At 47.2% G+C, this 19,482-nt stretch overlaps 1 protein-coding gene and 1 pseudogene across 2 annotated transcripts in view; both read right to left on the bottom strand.

Annotated features, from left to right (window-relative positions):
- The window catches only part of kcc (solute carrier family 12 member kcc), a 526,743-nt gene that overhangs the window by 129,186 nt on the left and 378,075 nt on the right, over nucleotides 1-19,482 (bottom strand). The gene's annotated exons all lie outside the window — the stretch shown is intronic.
- Nucleotides 946-1,085, bottom strand: LOC126546445 (U2 spliceosomal RNA; annotated as a pseudogene).

The following is a 19,482-nucleotide window of genomic DNA, read 5'->3' as shown; positions in this document are numbered from 1 at the left end:
AGATTTCGCAAAACACATAACAAGAAAAGCAAGAGGATAGAAAGTTGGGCGAGTTGGTACGGTAACATGATCTTGGATTGTAGCACGAAGTGAACTCGGACACAGAAAGGAGCAGACAGGACGAGCGCTAACTCTCAACTAAATTTTTATTTAGTTTATTTAAATAAAAATTTAGTTGAGAGGTAGCGCTCGTCCTGTCTGCTCCTTTCTGTGTCCGTGTTCACTTCGCGCTACAATCCAAGATCAAGAAAAGCAAGCACGCGCGCCTGACCGCCATGCCTTTGCCTTAATGAAACACGAAGACCAAAGCTGCAGATTCACACGATTCGTGAAAAACTCGCACAATGACACACAAAGCACCTATGTAAGAGACGTGATAGCAGAGTGCATAATATTTGCCGTCTGGAACGCGCAAAGTACGCAGAAGCACAAAGCCTCTTTCATAACGCGGCGGTAGACGCCGCGGCCATCTTTTTGAGCCGTCATCGGATAGCTGCTTGCGCTTGTCTGAGCAAAAAATTGCTGACTGCTCCGACAGTTCGCGGGCAGTCCGGAACTTCCGGTCCGTGAAAAAACGAACGCGCTTATGAAAACTCTCGGACTACTGGGCTGAGCTTGCGAAGCTGTCCGAGCAAAATCGAATGCGGCACAGCAGTTCCAAGCAGTTCCAAGCAGGCCGGGACTGTCAGGGACCGACAATCGAAGATGCCCAATATTTTCGGTATGCAAGACATTGCGAAAGTTAAAATGCATAACGTTTGGGATACTTACATACTTCGCGTAGGTTTTCCCAAGAATGCCGTTTTCGTCTCCCTCCACTCTTTTTTTTTTAACGCGATCATTTCGCTGCCGCTAATAATCAAGCAATGTGCACAACAGTGCGCACGGGCGCCTAGGAAAAAAAGGAATGTATTCTACAGTTTCCATCTGTCGTGTCCGTGCGCAAAAATGTAGGCTGATCCCGGAGGTAGTGCAATACTGGGCCGACCCGCGGCGGGGGTGAAGCAGGCTTCAAGCACTCCGCCAATAATAATAATAATAATAATAATAATAATAATAATAATAATAATAATAATAATAATAATAATAATAATAATAATAATAATGTAATGAGGAAGAAGAGCACAAGAACAAGGCCAGCCAGATCGTCTCTTCCATGCCTGCTGTGCAACCAGTGGGCCAGCCGGATCGCCAGTGCTTAGCACGAGTGTGAGCCGTTCGGGCAGCCAGCTGTTCCTGCTCTGCTTCACCTGCCTTCTCGGCTACGAACAGACGTTACCATCGGAACTGTTCAGTACACCCATTACAATCACCCATTACCCGTCACACAGAGGCGATAACTCGACTTCAGCACGTGCACAATTGATGACGGCGTTGTTTCGCGAAAGAAAGTCCCACCCAAGTATCACGTCGTGAGAACAGGACTGCAGAACCACAAACTACACGATATAGAGAACGCCCTGAATAACAACTCTAGCTGTGCACGCTGCTGAAGGCTGAACTGGCTGGGCGCTTGCTGTGCGAAGAGAAAACCCAGAAAGTGGCGTCGTAACTTTTCGTAAAGCGCGAGAGAGGCGTTCGTTTAGGTCAGACACGGCTGCTCCAGTATCAATTAGCGCAACGGTAGGGACGCCGTCAACAGTAAGGTCGACAACGTTCGAAGGTGACAATGGAGGACTTGTACAGATCGATGGCGACGCAGTTCCTGCCTCCTGAACTGCGGCGCTTAGTTTTCGTCTTGCGTGGGTGAAGGGCGCCGACGCATGGGGGACAACGAGCGGCGACGCGGCGAAGGTGAACGACGTGGAAGGACCGGGCGCTCGGCTGGTGGCCTGTTCGACTGCCGACTAAAATAAGTGTCGTGGACAGGCTGCACGTCGGCGTAGGGCGGCGACTGCACAAACTCATCAGAGTGCAGCATACGGCGGCGGCAGAGTCGTGCAACATGGCCGGGAATACCGCAGGCATAACACATGGGCCTGTTGTCTTGCGTGCGCCAAGGATTAGTAAAGGCAGGAGCAGGTCGATTGACGGGATGACGAATGGGTGGTAGCGGCCGAGGATGTAGCGCAACGAGTGGTTGGCGAGGAGGCTGCGCGGCGACGGATGCGTAAGTAAGTGGCGCGGCGACAGGGTACTGCTGATGATGCATAGGTAGAGCCTCAGCAACTTGATCTTCAATAACCCGCCGGAGCGTAGGAGCGAGCTGTGTAGGAGGCTGTTGCGGCAGTGGTTGCTGTTGGGGTAGCTCAGCGAAGGGTAGCAGAGAAAGCTGACGTGCAATTTCCTCCCGCACGAAAGCTTGGATTTGTGTGAGCAAGGGGGAGCGATCAGAGAAGGCTGTCATGGAAGAGAGAACCTCGTCAGCCACTGATGGGCGCCTGGTCAACTCGCGCTGTCTCCTCAACTCGTCGTAGCTTTGGCACAAGTTTATGAGCTCTGCTACGGTGCGCGGACTCTTGGCGATCAACATTTGGAAAATGTCATCGGCGATGCCCTTCAAGATGTGCATCAATTTGTCATTTTCGGGCATAGAAGCATCCACACGTTTGCATAGGTCGAGAACCTCTTCGATATAACAGGTGAATGTTTCACCGGGTTGTTGCGCTCGCTCTCGTAACCGCTGCTCAGCGCGCAACTTGTGGATGGCAGGGCGACCGAAAACTGCAGCGAAACTGGTCTTGAACGCGGACGAGGAATGAAAGTCGGCTTCGTGGTTTTTTAACCACAGGTGAGCCACTCCCGCAAGGTAGAATATGACGGCATTTAACTCGGCGGTATCATCCCATCGATTGTGCAAGCTCACCCGTTCGTAGGTAGACAAGCAGTCATTGACGTCCTGTTCATCCGTACCGCTGAAAACCGCTGGATGGCGTTGCGGGACAGCGCCAGAGCAGGCAACGGGGGGTGGCGGCGACGTCGGCTGGGGAGAGTCAGACATGATAGGAGGGAGAGTCCGAGACCGGAGTTCCAGGGTGTAGATGTTCTTGAATACCCCGCACCTTCCACCAATTGTAATGGGTGTACTGAACAGTTCCGATGGTAACGTCTGTTCGTAGCCGAGAAGGCAGGTGACGCAGAGCAGGAACAGCTGGCTGCCCGAACGGCTCACACTCGTGCTAAGCACTGGCGATCCGGCTGGCCTTGTTCTTGTGCTCTTCTTCCTCATAATAATAATAATAGTAATAATAATAATAATAATAATAATAATAATAATAATAATAATAATAATAATAATAATAATAATAATAATAATAACTGAAATAAATAAATTCAGATGCATTTTATTTCAAGTCGACGGGTATGCGAGAATCGTTTGTGAACAGCACATGGACTCACGAGCAGGAGGCATTATCATATAGGCAAAGGACAAAATGTACGTACAACCATACACCCTCGACTCGCAAGAGGATAATGCTACCGACTGTGGGAATGGCTGTGCCGTACAAACGAAAGACGGAATTGTGACAGCCACTGTGTATATATCTCCAGGCACACACAAGTGTGATATCGAGAAGTTCATGACCACGCACTTTGCATCGGTTAGCCGTGATGGCACTACCCCTGTGGTCGCCGTTGGAGACTTTAATATGGACATTTCAAAACCAGACAAGAAATGGCTCACTCAGTTTGTGCTAGAAGAGTTTGGTTTGAAGTGCCACACCAATCCAAGTCACTCAACTACTCAACAACGGTGGTGCATAGATTTAACTTCGCCAATATTCTGTATAAGGGTGTAACCGAATCAATCACTGTATATCACAGTAAACACAACGCTATTTTCACTACCATTATAAAATGATGAAAAGTAATGCATGCACCCTTGTCTAACCCTGTGTGATATGCTACAGCTTCGCTGGTCATCCACCTTCAGAAGAGTGGCATGGCTCCTCTTTTTTTTTTATTCTGCATATGAGTTTTTTTATTGTTTTGTAATGGTGCCTGTTTATTTTTCAGCATGTTTGGCGTATTTTTGCATTTTTCTTACTTTATAGCTTTACTGCTTTTAAATATTCATTCTTGGTTATGTGCTATACTTGCTTTTCTTTTTTTCCTCTTCACCCCTCCCCTCTATGATGCGTGTACTCGCATGTACCTTGAGGGTAATAAGCATAAATGAATGAAGTGTGCGAATAACGAAAAGCCAGGATTAGTCTTGTTCGCCAGTTCGAATTGAAGCAGAACGTTGCTATAACAAATACGCCACAATGCTGTAATAAATCAGTTATTTGCTTTTAGTAATTATACCTTTATTATCACTGCGCCAAAGGAATGGCGTTCGTTTGCTTAGGCTGATTATCAGAATACGTTTGCGTTACCGCGTTAATCTGGAAGATGGCCTGAGGGGCGAAGACTGATTTTCAGCCTTGATATGGCTCGTTGGTTAATTATATGCTTTTGGTTGATTACACGTTTCCCTTGATCATTACGCATAATTCAAACATATGCCAGGTGCCTACGCGGGCACAAATAAACTACCAAATAACCTACTTTCCATTAAGAATAATTTTGTGTCATTTTCTTTTGCAGAGTGACGGAGAATGCGGAATGGGGGCGCCACAGTGCAACTTGGACGAAATTTGAGACGACGAGCAAAACGAGAACAAGGTGAAAGCAGGAGCCAACGTTTCGACAAGTGGACGTGTCTTCTTCAAGGCGACATATGCTTTCCTCGACACAGTATATATAGGTGGGGTTCACAGTATAGGTGGGGACGAAATTTGCAACACCCAGAAGCCCCTGACTGCCACAGGCCGCTATGTATCATCTTGCCGAAGACCATTCACTCGCGACCTTCTCGTGCCAACGGTGGTACTTGGAGTAATTACCAATTTTCATTACAGCTCCCTCATGTGACGATCAAGATCCGTTGCACACACTGAGAGCGCCTGAAGAAGACGGATCATGGCCACTGTGACATTCTGACACGATGCTTCTCAACACGCCTACACACTTACGCAAGCTTTTGTGCCGCAAACACATTACACCGTCACGTGCTATTAAGGTTTACTGCACGCGATCGTAATAATTACCAACTGACGCGATGGCCAGCTAAATACGTGCTGTTGCGCGATTCCGTCAAGAAAGCACGGGCATTTCAAACCCAGAAACACGAGTTAGGAAAGGCGACAAAGTTGTTTTTATTGGACCATGCGCTACATCGCCTTCGATATGTGCCAAGAAGTGTTAACTTTCTTGCAATGGAGGACAGCCCATGGTGCTGATAACGTCTCCCTCATTTTTTTTTTCGGCAACGAACTAGTTGACATCAGTAAATATATGGTAATCACTGAACTACTTATTTATTATTTACTGATTTCCTTCTTAATTACTTTATGTTAACCTGGCAATTGCGGAGTCAAGACGGCGCAACTTTTATGGCATGGCTGCTTATAGTATTTTCAACCTAGAGCCCCTTTTCAGTTATTCGTTCACCGCGGGATCGAATCCCGGCCACGGCGGCCGCATTCCGATGGGGGCGAAATGCGAAAACACCCGTGTACTTAGATTTAGGTTCACGTTAAAGAACCCCAGGTGGTCGAAATTTCCGCAGTCCTCCACTACGGCGTGCCTCATAATCAGAAAGTGGATTTGGCACGTAAAAACCCATAATTCAGTTATTCGTTCACGAAATATGTGACAAAATAGATCACTGTTCCATGCATGTATAGTGAAAAGTAGCACGCACGCACGCACACACGCACGCACACACGCACGCACACAAACAACCAACCAACCACAAGGAAGGGAACGAAGACAAGCGCTACATGCGCTACAAGCATACGTCTTACACACTGCTTCCTCACCCCTAATAAATAAATAAATAAATAAATAAATAAATAAATAAATAAATAAATAAATAAATAAGGAATTATTACTCGAGCGTGCCGCTGCTTTGTGTTTTGGCCGATGTGTAACAACTATAGCTGCTAATAGTTTTGATACACTGAGCAAGGCTCTGTGGGAAAATTGCGGAGCACAAGCGCATTTATTCGCAAGTTTGGAGAGGGATATCGCGAAACTGGTGATCGGTGTCAACGCTCTTCAGTGGGCATGCCTTTTGCTGGCCACTGACCACTTGCAATTGCGCGATCGCTACATGTGAGCTAAAGTAACCGAACAGTTCGGTAGTGAACAACAAATAACTATTACTCAGTGCATGGTTATCACACATTTATGGACGCTTCCCGATGCTAATAAAGTGCAGTGAAAAAAGAAAAAGCATAAATCCTCACAGAACTGTCTGCAAGAAACTTGGCTTTTACTCAAAGCCGAGATGATACCGTCGATGCGCCATCGCGCTACGATTACACCCTGCCTGGCGTGGAGCGCACCAAACGGCAAGCGCAGCCAAAGGCAGCAGATTGTTTTTAATGCTTCCCTCGACAGTGCACTGCTGCAATAACAGTGTTCGTTGGCGCATACCTGCGTGTGCGCCTCACAGATGAAATGGCCGAAATCAGTGGTCGCGGGGGGACAGCGTTAACTAATTTTCGACCCACAAGGGTCCGACGGACTTGATTTAACGCTCACCGTTGCCACCCCGTCTGGAGCTAGCTTCGAGCTCATGCCTATACGCCACGGTACGCATGCGCAAGCGGCACTTGGAAGAAGCGGTAACGACAATGGTTTATACGCTAAATCGTTCCAATAGTCCAGTACTTTCAACTCCCCGTCCCTCGCGTCCTTCTCCCTCGTCTCTCGTGCAGTTACGATTATGTTTCCAACGTGTTTCGTGTATTTCAAAGACGACTTTGCAAATATTTATTAGTCGCTTCCATTTCAAATTTCTCTTTGCATTTCGTTCTGGCCGTTAGCGTCGACCGGCAAGGAAGATTACACGCACGATTGCTTTACCCGACGCAGACTGATCCCCATATCGGTGCTTGGGAGTCGATCAATCCTGTCCCTGCACCGCCGCTAACATTCAACAAACACCCCCTCCCACCTCGTATATACTGGGCATCTCGCCTGTCATCTGTGCCCGAAAAGCGGGAAAGCAACGCGGTCGACTGCCGGCCTGCTGCTGCTGCCCCCCCCCTCGACAGCGGCCATGAATAAACATCATCTGTCTCCGAGCTTTATCACGCACCCCTCGATGTCATCCTCTCACGTCGCGCTGCGGTTCACAGAGGAAAGAGGAAGAACGCCGAGGGCAAGGCTCGCTTTTGTGACGCCACGCCGGCAGCACCGTAGCCGACACATTGCGCAAGGCTCTGTAGCGGAGAGCTCAATCAACGCGATACCATCACCAGAAAGGGAAAGCAAAAAAGGCACATGGGCCACAAAAGAAAAAGAAAGAAATGCGTAACTCGGCGTGCAGTGCAGGCTCTATAGTAGGTAGGGGCCAGGAGTATATGAAAGACGTCGTCGCACGGAGCAATGGCCCGCGGAAGGAAAATTAGGATTGGCACGAGACGTCACCGTGTCTCTCATTCCTTTTGCTCCATCTTGGCGGCCGCGTTTACTGGTGCGCTCTTGAATGCAGTCTGTCCGCCACGCGCAGGACTGGCACAATGAGGCCGCGATGGTTGGTCAGGTTACGCCGTGCTCATATGCCGACGGCCCGTCGTCGCAGATCAGATCGATAAAGAACGACGGCAAACACGCGGACTGGCGCGCCTCGCTCGGAAGAACGGAACGAGGTCGGCCCCAGCTAGTGACCGCAGGGCAGGCGAGTCACTTCAGTTGCCGCGCAAACAACACACGCACGCGACGACGTGCGAAAGCTGCGACCCTCCCGGGAGGAAACAATAGCGGGACACTCAGCGTCGAGATTCTATTACACACAGGGTGTTTCAGCGAACACTTTCAAAATTTTTTTAATTGCCTGTGGCAAATAGCGCAATTCTAGTACATGAACTGGCCTACTCGGAGAGGCGGACATTACTTGCAGAAAAAGATTGAAATGCATAATCGAATAATTAAGAAAGCTTCGATAGTCAAGTTTTTGACTAATTATCTTATGGCACATACTGCACTTTCTAGCGGGTGAGACTGCAACGCACATCCACTTGAAAAAAGAATTGTGTGGATGACACCATTTACGAGATGTGCGCCGCCAAACTTGTGGTAAAAAGGTACTGTCGTTCCACTTACTTCCTTAACAAAACGTCGTTTTATGCACTGAAGCACAAAAGTAACTGGAACACCAATGCATTTCTCGGCAAAGTTCGGGAATTAGTATCTCGAAACTGCTGTCATCCCGAGAGGTCATTCTAAGTGGATCCGCCTTGCGAACTCCCCGGCTATAATTTGTAAATTGCAGTATGTGCCTTAAGGTAATTAAATGGGAACCTAATTAGTATTTCTTAATTAGTCAATTATGCATTTCAACTTTTTTTTTGCAAGTAATGCCCGCCTCTTCGAGTAGAAGAGCTCAGGGACTAGAATTGTGCTAGCGTCACGTGTGCTGTCTCGCGCTTGCTGGCTCGGGCCTCGACGAAGCACAGCGGGCGAAAGGGAACTGCTGCGCTACTGCGTGAGGGGTGAGGGCATCGCCACAACGCCACGTCATCCTCGCTCTCTCTCGGAAGCCTGGGCTGTCGGCGCGTTCCTTGTCCGCGCAAGCTCTAGCCTGCGTTTTAAATGTGCCTCGGTCAGGCTAAATCAAAACGCGCTAAGCGTCTCAACGCGCTCGCTTGACCGCGAGGGGTTCATAACTCGAAGGATCGCTCAGCGTTCACTTGGAAATTAAGAGGAAGCTTTAGCTAGGGCCCAACTCCGATGCCGCCTATTCAAACACATGTAAAACGCAGAATAGTCTCCCTGAAATAACCACTGGGCCGATCTCAATGGATTTTTTTTTTTTTTTTGCATTTGAGAGAGAATGTTAAATTCTAGTGACTGTTGGAAGCGGAATTTTCATTTAGGGCTGTGATTTTTTTAAGTGAACTTTCAAATATTGGCAAGATAAAAAAGAATGGAAGCACGAAGTTTACAAATTCGCAGCTCTGCAGTAATAAAAGATATCGCAGTTCTGTAAACTGCATCCGTTACAGAATCCAAAGAGGACAAATTTGATTTATCAATTTACATGTAAATTGATAATCAAATTTCACATCAGATGCATCTTACGTGAAATCGTTACATTGTTTGTAAGGGTTTTGCAAAAGTCCTACTCACATTTAGTGGTCTAACTGAGAGTCATACATAATAAATCAATTTTGTCCGCTTTAGATGTACTATTAGTTGCAATTCACAGAATTGTGATATCGCGTTTTGTTACTGAGCACCAGAGTTGTAAACTTCATAGTGTTGTTTTCTTAAAATTTACAATTTTCCACAATTTAAAAAAAAAATTGACGGACTACATAAAAAAATTCGCTACCGACAGTCACTAGATTTTAACTTTTTCGTTTAAATGCAACAGACCCCCATCAAATTTTGTGCAGTGGTTGCCGAAAAAGAAACGATTTCTCCTTTCCAATGTATTTAGCCCGAGCCCCCGAGCTAAAGCTTCATCTTATGTTAAAGGACCCAAGGTGGTCCAAATTATTCTGGAGCCGCCCGCTACTGCACGTAAAACCCCACAATTTAATTTAATTTAAAGCTTCCTCTCAATGCTTTCGCATTCACAGGTCATAAGAAGTGCTTAGGTGTACTTGGATTTTTAATGCATTATATGCCCCACGAACCGGAAAATCCGGCATCTGGCATTAACATTAGATGGTACCAAAACCCACGTGACCAAGTGATGATGTCACGTCGTTCCCGGCGCTGGACTTGCTGCGACTCGCACTCGAATCCCACGGTGAACAGCCACAGCGTCGAACGGACTCCGTGACCAGAAAAATTGACTTTGCCCAATTCCAAAAATGAGTTGACCCACGTTCGAAACTGATCTGACCCATTCCCCAAATTGACTTGGCCCACCCCCAAAAATTTGGGTGGCCCACCCCCACAAATGACTTCGCCCAATCGAGCATATGAGCAAGTGAAAAGTATAGCACGGAAGAGTCCTACTGCTTTCGCGTTCGATGCACGTGAGGAGACTTAAGTGCCCCTAACTTTTTCAATACTGATTGAGTGTACATCACCCTACTTGATCGCTACATATCATGGTCGACGCTCACAGAGAGAGAGAGAGAGAGAGAGAGAGAGAGAGAGAGAACGAATGTTGTTTTGGCGGTCAGTGGCAAGCGATCGTGAAAAGGTGGCAGGCGCCTGCTTTCTATGTTTGCACGCGACGGGTGATGAGCTCTCGTAAGCGTCAATAACAGTCGGCAGTTTCCATTTACCGCGTCTTTTGTTCATGTTCAGGCAGAACGTGTATCCCGTTCAGCAACCGTATAACGCCTCCTGTCCCACGCACAGATCGTACCACTGGAAAACATCGTAACGCCAGGCCAGACACGCAAGTGACAGGAATGCAAATGCACTGTCGAGCGCATCGACCGCCTTTAGAAGTTAAGCCTTTCCCTCTTTTCTCTCTTTTTTGTTCTTCTTTTCTTTTTATCTTACATCATCGCGGAGAAAACGCTGGATTCGCCGGCGCCAAACGAACAGCTTGTCGAGCAAAGTCGCTCCAAGACAACACCCAGTCAGGAAAGCGGCGTGCGCGATTGTGTCAGTGTGTGTGACGTGCCCAAGTGCGCTGTTAAGCGTTGTCACCGCGTCGGACACAAAACGCATCGAGCGGTACCGCGGTATAGTCGACACCAAGCGACATCGACCATATTCGCGCTCTCATTCTTTTAGACATCCGAAAATGGAATAGCCCGTATATACGCAGAGAGAAACGGAGCGTTCAAACTTCCCGGAATTTCTGCCACGCACGCACGTGACATAGTTTCGCGTTCGATTTACTCCAGCCACCTTTAGCACAGTCTTCCAGGGACTTATCACCCCATTTCATTCGGAATAACCAGTGAATCGCAATCATCTGGCGCAACCCTAGTTTCAGATGTAATTAAGGAATTGAAGCAAAGGAAGCAAAGTAAATGTGCGACTACATGTGCATGGATAACATCTCGGCTATATGTATAAGTTACAACGCAAGATCCCTTTTATATTCCCGTAGCGCAATTTTTATTTGCTAACGACCATAAATTTCCGTACACATTACGCATAACAATTCCAAGGCTGGAAAGCTTTCGCAACTCCAGCAAGCTATCAGCGAAGCTCTTGGAATCAAAGCATCAACAATTGGTAAACTATATCACGGTTAATACACCCGATTTACAATATGCGTGACACGGTTTCTTTAAGTGTCGAATTTCTTGCGTCCCGCAAGAAAGCGCTGAGAAGGCGGGTGAGAAACTCATTATGGCAGTAGTCATTGCCAGCCGGCTGGGAACAAAGGCGAGCGTGCTTCCCACCGTATTTCAGGTGCGCGAGTCTGGCGAGTCTACGATGAGCTTCGGCACCTTGACGCGACAGCGCCCAGCGTTTACTGCCGCCAGTCCGCTCTGGGCTTCGATTGGCAGGAGTTGGCAATGGTACGGGCAATTCTTCTCCCCCCTCATCTTTGTTTTAGTTGGTATTTTTTCCCCATCACTTCACCTAACCCCTCGGCCTCAGAGAAAGGAGCCGTCAAAAACAGCGTAGAGTATATACGTTGTTCGCTCCTGATGAAAATTACATATGCGAGAAATGAAGTCGCATTTTCGTACACTACATTTTGTTCATGTAATGAAAAAGCGGCTCACATATCGGTCATTGCACTGTACTTCGTTCGTTTGTGTCTCCATGGTATATAGACACGGCCAATCCATCTGGTTTCGGAATCTGTCGTGTGACTCAAACTAAGCGTAGATTCAAGCCTGGCATTCACTGCCACGCCATCGGTAATCCCGGCCACGTTGACGCTGCCCCTTACAAAAGATATCCAAAGGGCCAGAAAAAACATTCGTTATAATAGTTTTTTCTTATATCTTAACTAACCGTAATGCCGCGCGCGTGTGTGTGCCCGTGTGTGTGTCTTCAGCTATGAAAGAGATCCACCACACATCGTGGAATCTACGTGACGCGATCAATCAAACGCTATAAATTTGCCCGTTTCAATGCTGCGTCTTTGGCGCAAAAGAAAGCTGGCGCGCGTGCATGCGTTCTCGCGCACCCGAGCTACGCAGTGTGACGTACGCGGCGATCATCTCTAAGAGCTAGTTGGCGTTGGCACGATAAAAGAATACGTCCGATTGTGGCCTAATGGTTAATGGACCATCGAGATGCTGCGCTGGGGGACAACAGAGGTTCGATCCCACCATCGGGCGTGTCATTCAATTTCTTTCTTTTTTTTTTATGTATGACCTATTCGACAAGACAGCAGCAGCAGCCACGGTCCGGAAAGTCCGGGAGGGTTTACAAGGGAGGCTTCGCTTTAATTAAAAGGAACTCGCGGCGTCGGCGGTGACGGAAAGGAAAAAAAAAATGTGAAATTTACGCCGGGATTTGCGGCATGTGAACCTTACCAATTGCGTATAAACCTGTGAGCATCACGAAACGTTCGTGAATTTCCATCACGGATCACCAACCAGCCCGGTCCCATACCGTGCTGCAGAGGAAGGAGAACAATGAACTTATTTTCAAGCAACGCTATTAGTCGTGACGTGCGGTCTGTATCATGCATGCGAATACATACGCATTCCGTTTCGTACAACAAGTTTCCTGTTCGGGGCACAGGCCGCTATGGACTTTTGAATTTCGGATGTGGCTGTTTACGTACATAAATGTATGCTTATGGGTGTATATTGAAGGCAGTTATTTCGACTTCCCGTACACGACGACTTCAACCCTTGTTGGTGTTGTTTTATCAACGGAAGTTCGCTACGGTGTTTAGTTTGATAAGAGGTTTATCCGGACCATACCGTCTTCAAATCTGTGTTCCGTTTAGCAGCGGCCCCCGGTGTATCGTGATAACCGAATCGGTGCAAGTAGATTGTTTTTGCATTAAGCTAATGGTAAAACTAATAACGTGGCAGTGATTTACCGCCACACACATTTTTCTTATAGGCGCGGCATCGTTATCAGCTGTCTTGAGCCAAAAAAAAAAAAAAGAGGGGTGAGGAGTTCCGTTCGCGATCTCAATACCGCTCATGAAAGTAAACGAAGAGTGTCGAGCTACATGTCAACATACTAAACAAAGGAAGGTGGGTAAACACCGACCATAGAGCAGAATAAACTTTTTGTTCAACCTCGAATAATGGTCACGTTTGCTTTTTATTGCGTAACCACTAGACCAGTTGCCGCCACCGGCCATCCGATCCTGCTTTCTATTTTATGTTTTCGAGCAAAAGTTCGCGGTCGGGTCCTACATTGCACTTTCGGCTTAACAGCATGACTTAACATTATTAAACAATCTTATCACATGAAAAGGTAACTATTACAACACCTTTCATTATATACACTCTGATGCATTCCAATGGACCGCACAGACTATAGATATACCTACCTAAAGAGCACGCTTGATGTGAACACTTGTACTACGTGCGAAATGAATGAGCATTCCTGTCGCAGATAAAGCCCCGTGCATGGACGCGCGTGCCACGGATTCGTAATCATGGCCCCTCACTCCCACGCAAGCGCGCATGCAAACAACCATAGCAAAAAAAAATTTTAAAAAAAGTATACGAGACGTCCCAGGGGCCGCCAGAAAGTACGGGCAAGATGGGGAGGCATTAGGCACGTCACAAGTACGACAGGCTTTTAGAATAGGAAAAGGTGACAAAAAGGAAAAAAAGAAAGAAAGAACAGTAAAGCGAATGCCGCACCGGCTGCTACAGCAGCAGTCGCGACTTATCGTTTTTTTTTTATTAATTGTGGGGTGTTTTTTCTGTCTTCGGCCTTTGAACTTGGCAGGTGTGGCCGCGGCACTATGGTCCCGAGGAACCCCTGTGGCAGTGCGAAAATGGTTAAAAAAGAGCTTGCTTTGAATACGAGTTCGGGGGGTGTGGAGGTGCCAATCCTGTTAATAGCGTCAGCCTTCTTATTAGCCACTTACAACGTCGTTAATATATACGTCTATATATTAGCTTAGAAATGCGGTGCTGACAGGCCAGGCAGAGCAAGAGAAAAAAAAAACAAATAAAGAAAAGGAAGAAGTGCGGGGCATTGGCAAGTTTAAAACATGACTGAATCCCTCAGTGCGAGTACGCAACAGCTCGCTTTCCGAAGAAACTTTTTCTTTGTCAATTCTTGGCGTAGAAGAGATGCTCGGCTGCACCCAAACTACCGAAGTTTGGAATGAAAAGCGACGACGAGGGTCTCTGAAGGGGATGGACTGGAGCAACAGCGGGGCACGGAGGAACAAGACGAGCTTACACAGGGTGTACGGTTTACAGAAAGCTCCATACAACGGCGCGTGGAAAACGGCGATTTAAAAAAAGAGAGAGAAATACAAAAGCAGAAGAAGAAAGTAAAATAAAATAAACAGGTTAAAAGGGGAAAACTGCCGAAAATGAACGACAAAAAAGCGTAGTAGAAGAAGGCGTGCGCAAGCGCATGTACACGAATTCGTTAGCTATGTTCTTCGGCCGGAGAAGCAGGAAAAGCTGGCGAGGAAAGAAAGGAACGCCCAAGCCGCCAGAGGAGCCCAGACGGGAGCCAAGTAGCGCAAGCTCAAATGGTGCCACGAAGCTCGGGCGGCCCCCGATCAATGAGACGTTGGGTTGTGCACAGCCTCGCTACAGCAGCGCTGGGCCTCTTCGCGTGCACCCCGGGCTCGACAAGGAATGGTGGGACAGCGCCCGACGAAACGGGCGCATACGCCTTTATTGCAGGCTCAAGACAAGCAAGGAAGCTAGAAGGACGTGGATGGAAAAAAGCGCAAGGAGACAAATAAAGGAGAACAAATTAAAAAAGGGGAAGGGGTTTAGAATAAACGAACTTTTAATGCGTGCCTTAGCGGAGTAGAAAGCTTCCTCTAGAACGAAAGTTGACAATGGAGCGCTTGTCATTGCGTAAAAGCGCTGCCACACCGAACGAGTGACAAAGAAAAATAATAAGGAGCCGGTTGACGTCAGGGTACGCGAAACTGGTTAGTGCGCGAATCTTGAAAACATCGAAAGCAACGAACACGCAAGCTTTGTCGGTCAGCATACGGGAACTTGCATCCAATTATCCGACAGAGATGCGGCCACAAAGTATAGATGGGTCAGTAAGCGTGTTGAAATTCTGATTTTAACAGCGACGGCGCCTTACAACCGCAAACACGATAACGGTAGTGCGTTCCGTGAGCTGGCGTTCGTCCACAAACAACTTTGCACGAAGGCCTCAGCTACGTAGAAGACAAATCAAGCCGGAAGCGGAGTTAAAAAAAAAGTTTCTTACCTTCGTATGTAACCGAAAAAAACAAAACATTTCGCAATTACACACTGTAGACCAGCAACAGAGAAAAAACCGCGCCTCCAGAAATCAATCAATTTGATCGACAGTTCTTCTACGCGCTGTTATACATTTCTGGTGGCATTCTTCTGCTAGCAACATCATGTACCCTTTGAAATGACCATGGAACTTTAACTATTGGTCACATTTGATAATTTTTACCAGCTTAAAGAGTGTGGAAAAATAAAACTTCGGCTGGAGGTATTCAAGAAATTAGCCTCCAGAGCTCTTAGCACTTAAGTACTCAATCAAGCAACGCGAGATTTGCGCTTTAGCCGACTCAGCAACATAATTTTTATGACAGCAGCAGTGGAGACACAGAAGCTTCTCTCCGGTTGTCATTTTTCTGATGAGACGTATAGGCCATTTTAACGATGTCTCAAACAACGATGCTTGTTATTTTGATAATTGTGTTCGACCAATATCAAGTGCAACTTTATTTTAACCCCCGTGGGTTGCATTTGTCCATCAGTGCTTCGAAAGCATATGCACAAATTACGAGCAATCCTTCCCGCCGTGTGGGGTTTCCCCCTCACACAAGAGCACGCAGTCGATTTCATACCGACGTTCGAGCGAAGCTTGACTAGCTGTCTAAGCTCTTACATTTTGAACACCGCCTGCGGAAGTGCCCTTATTCATTACTGTACAATACTGTGCAATGCTCCGCATTACTGTACAGCCCTGTACATGAAATGAACAATGCGTGCGGAGTCTCCAGCGCTAGTTGAACGCACGCTAGAACAGCTTGCTTGCCGAGGAAAGCTGATCGAAAGAAATAATCAAGTATGAAGAAGCTTCTGGACGCTCCCTTATCTGACAACCACTGCTTGACGAGCCTAAAGAATGCAGTAGAACAGGAACCAGGTGCCTGCTGCAATGAGTAAAAACAAATGCTCGCTGTACAATAGCAACTTACCCGTTTTCACATTTGCGAAGCAACTGCTTTCCCGCAAAGCATGGGTGTCACTACGACCAACAAATCTTCGTATTTGTTTCTTTTTTTGTTATATAACTACACAATTTGAGAACTATGAACCAAGTGCATTATTTCGTATATTTCGGATTTTTAAAGCTCACAGTACTTAAATTAAGAATAGCTAATTATTAGTTCATGTTCCTTGAGGTGCTTCTTTGAAGTCTCACATAAGAATTCTCAACAGTTGTCTCAGCAGATATTATTGCTATAGGACATACATTCAAAACACCAGTGATAAAGCTATAATTTTATGCATCGCAGTATAAGCTGCGACTACTGCGTCTTGAAAGAAGCTGTTAAAAGATAAAAGCACCGAAAATGAACACATTTCTCGCGGTAACGAAAGAATTAAGACTCGAATAAAGAAGCAATTACTTAAAGTACGACTCAAGTTTTGTCAACTCCACAAACGTAATCTCAACTTGTGATGTACCTTTTCCTCTGCTTTGAGAATTTAAGTAAGGCACGCATGAAAGCAAACTTAGGAATGAGTGAGCCTACGGGAAGAGAAGGAAATAGAGAAAGGGAAAGAGAGATATACACATTTACAAGAGCGTGGACACTGCAGCCGGTTTTATTCCATGCAAGTTACGTTACTTAACAGAACACCATACTGGGATGACTGGTTCACGTGCACTCAAGATGTAACTGATGTAATTTGATAAGCTTGTAACATCAGATGTACTTATCTAGCTTCGTCAAGTTTGGCGCGTCGAAAGAAAACAGCAGTATGCCCTGCAGGTATGCGCCAACTGACAGAACCCCTTCTAGAAGACTCGTACTCGGATTCTGCGGCCGACAGAGACGATTGTGCAACGAAAGCACTGAGCTTGAGGCACAGAGCTTGAAGCACAGCATTCCCTTCGAATATAATATATAGGCATCTTTGACACCTGCGGAACTGTTAAGCATCAACATGGCGCTGAAGTATATTAGCCAAACTCCAAAACTGCTCAAAACTGCTGTTCTCAGCAATTGCATCGGGACTCTCAGTCGGTCGCCCAGTTCCAACACTCAATCACGTGACTCTATCACGATGTTTTCAAGATAGCCAATGAAGGCGCGTATGAAGGAAGAACACTGATGCTTCCGCTGATACCAACACGCATTCGTACCCCATTAAACTAATACTCTGTGTGATGCGATGAGTTGCGGTAAAACCTTCCTCTCTCCGCCTCCACCTTTTCTCTCTTTCTTTCTCTCTCTCTCTCTCTGTAAGACGGCACAATAACCCAACGCGCATTACGCAGATCCACATGACGGCCTATAACTCCTCTCGTCACCTCCCTTCAACAACACTGTTGCTGCGCGCCAGTATGGGCGAACGACATTTGTTCGCTTTAGCCTAGCCAGCCGCTCGCTGACAAGAGAGAGGCAAAAGCCCCAGCAAGCTGCTGCTCCCTGGAACAGGATCATTTCGGCCGAGAGCGAACGACGTTATTTTTATGTTATTTTATTTATTTCCTGTACGCCAAGGCGCCGAACAAAGTGGAACCGAAAAGAGGGATGCCAACGAAGAGAGGGGAGACGGCAGCGAGGCGACCGACTCGACGCCGAATCATGCGGGCGCCTCGCTCAATGGAAAAAGATGGGAGAGGAACGCAGGAGGCGAGGGATGAGGCAGCGTCGTAACGAGGAGCGCAGTCTAACTCTAAAAGGATGAATGGAAGAGAAATAAACAAATAAAGCTGAAGGAGGCGAACCGCGGCGAAACACAGGAACCGGCGCTGGGAAAAAAGGATGAGAAGGGAAGACTCCACTGCAGATGGATGCGGAGAAAAGGCCGGCACGCCCCCTGGCTGCTGGCGCCGTGCCAGTGCGCTGCGCCACTCCGGGCCCCGCGACCGGGGATGCCGAAAGCATTGACTGCCTCCGAGCCGCGTCGGCCCTCCCGCCCCGTTCCCTGGGCCCGGCTACAAAGCGGGGGGCTAACCCGCGGCGAGACTGGCCTGCCGGCGAGCCACCCGCCGCCTGTGGAACCAGCGCCTGCTGCTCGGCTACCCCGCTTTCGGCGCGCGAAGGCGGGCGCGGCTGGCTCGATCGAATGGCGTGGCACCGACGAAGGCCAGGTCGACCACGGGGTTCTCCTGTCACGGCAGTTGCGTCCACCGATACGATAAAGACAAAAACTTTTAACCTAAAGCGACGGGTAAACGCGTGGTAAAAGGAAAACCGGTGCAAGGAAGCGGAAAGGATTCGGTCATCCTCGCAAACCGAAAAAAAAAAAATATCGAATTAGATCGTTCTGCGGAAACTGAATAACGCAGCAGGGCATTTATTTTACACTGGATGCAAAACGACGGGTGGATAATGTTCTTTAGGATTTGACCGAACACATAACAACTACATATCGGGTTTCCATATTTGTACTATGATTGCCTACGGTCAAGGCATGTCCACAAGCCTCTCTCTCGCTCTCCCTTTTTAATGCTTGGCCTTTCGAACCCAATTCCGTCAACTATTTATTATGAAGTATACCTGTTGAGCACGGCTTCGATAACGACGAAAAGTCAAAAGAGTTTCGCCAAAATCTGCAAGGTGGAGAAAGTTATCAGGGTGTCTACCAAGTTGACACTTCCAAATTCCCCGAGTTTTCCAGGTTTTCTCTGAGTGCCGTTGCAAAATTTCCTGAGTGACACAGAACTATGTTTAATGTGAAGACGGGCTCACACCATGTCGCTCGACGCTGTCACTCTCTAGTAAGCATGTCAAAAAACAAAACACAAAAAACGGCTAAATCCAGTTTGAATAGTAAGGAGTAGTGTATATTTTATTCAAAAAGAAAACAGAAGAGAGGGGGTTATTAAAATGCACAGCGAATAACATATTTTCGAAAATATGGTAAAACCCATTGCCAATCGAGTCGCAAATTTTCAAATACGAATAAAACGGAGATGCATACAGAAGCAAATATTTTGGAATATGAGCTATTTCAAACAACTGATAGCAAGCTCATTGGTATGAGACCCGAACTTTGTCACAAGTGAGATTCTCTCTTAGCAGGTGGAAAGTCAACCTCAACTGTCCTGACATACTCTCAGCCCGCGCACAACGCCTCAGTGTTGCGTTTCACTGCTTGAAAGAGTTTATTTTGGTTCGCATGAAGGACACCTGCATCTCGGCGTCAGCCAACACTTTGTTTTTCGAGCTCAAGCTCCTTGAAAGAAGCGGAAGCACGCTTC

The sequence above is a fragment of the Dermacentor andersoni genome, chromosome 1 (genome assembly GCF_023375885.2).
Source record: "Dermacentor andersoni chromosome 1, qqDerAnde1_hic_scaffold, whole genome shotgun sequence".
In the NCBI taxonomy this organism is placed as follows: Eukaryota; Metazoa; Arthropoda; class Arachnida; order Ixodida; family Ixodidae; genus Dermacentor; species Dermacentor andersoni.
This window is presented reverse-complemented; position numbering and strand designations above follow the sequence as displayed.